Genomic DNA, 1,412 nt, shown 5'->3' with positions numbered 1-1,412 from the left:
ACATTGAGTGACCCCCGTATCCAAGGCGACTTACAACATTTATGATACAATTGGTTACATTGCTTTGTGGTTTTTATAAATGGAGCAAAGGCAGGTCAGGTGACTCACTCAGGGTCAGGCAGTGGTGTCAGTGGTGGGATTTGAACCCACAACCTCAGGGTTTGCAGTCCAAAGCCTTAACTACCTCACCACACTGCCTGCGAAAATCGATGTCTGGGCACTTCAGAGGCCTACAAACAAGAACCACAGGCCAAAATGGAGCATAAAGGGAAAGGGGGAAACCATTAAAAACCCCTGGCCAAAGAGCAAAGTTCAGTGTCTCAAAATGGAAGTAGATTGGAACAGTGACTATCTATCTATCTATCTATCTATCTATCTATCTATCTATCTATCTATCTATCTATCTATCTATCTATCTATCTATCTATCATATAGTGCCTTTCACTCTATCTATCTATCTATCTATCTATCTATCTATCTATCTATCTATCTATCTATCTATCTATCATATAGTGCCTTTCACTCTATCTATCTATCTATCTATCTATCTATCTATCTATCTATCTATCTATCTATCTATCTATCTATCTATCATATAGTGCCTTTCACTCTATCTATCTATTATATAGTGCCTTTAACGGAGGCCCGTTTTCTTATCAAATTACCAGGGTAAGGCCGTGTAACACAACTAGTGAGTCAGTAAAAGTGAAACACATTCGAGTCCCTGGGCTCCTGAGTGCCATACAAGTGCCACCTAGCAGGCAGCCATGGGGTGCTGCCTGGGAGCCACAGGGTACATTTCAGTGCGTCATAGTGAGCACTCAGAGGACTCAGGTGCTACATTGTGCGCCCACACCCTCCGATTCCCTTCCCTCTGTTTGCTGGTGGCACCTCATCCATCTCCTCCTCCTCCTCCTCCTCTTCCTCTCCAAGGCTCTGCATGTCTCTTCAGATTGTTGTTCTGAACCTGCTGTCTGATTTTCAGGACCACTGCATTTCCTCCGTCAAGTCCAGCTGCACTTCACCTGCTGACACCAGAAGATGGGAAAGTTCCAAGTCCGGGGGGTCCTGCTGACATCACTGGTGGGTGCGGCCGTGTTGTCAGAAGTCATCGCTCTCATCCTTATCTTGATCAACCTGTCGTGGGTCAGCCTGCCTGTGGGCTACAAGGTACAAGTGCCCAGGCGTGCCCTCTGATCTGCTCACCTGGGGGTGCCCTCTGATCTGCTCACACTGTCTCTCTCTCTCTCTCTCCCCCAGTATGGCTTGGTCTTTGACGCCGGGTCCACTCACACCGCCCTTTTCTTATACAAGTGGCAGGAGGACAAGCAGAACAGCACAGGACTGGTCACTCAGGTTATGGTCTGCGATGTGGACGGTCAGTAGGTGACACCATGGGGACGGAGTGGGCT

Source organism: Polypterus senegalus, chromosome 13, assembly GCF_016835505.1.
Source record: "Polypterus senegalus isolate Bchr_013 chromosome 13, ASM1683550v1, whole genome shotgun sequence".
Lineage (NCBI taxonomy): Eukaryota > Metazoa > Chordata > Cladistia > Polypteriformes > Polypteridae > Polypterus > Polypterus senegalus.
Note: the sequence above shows the minus strand (reverse complement) of the source record.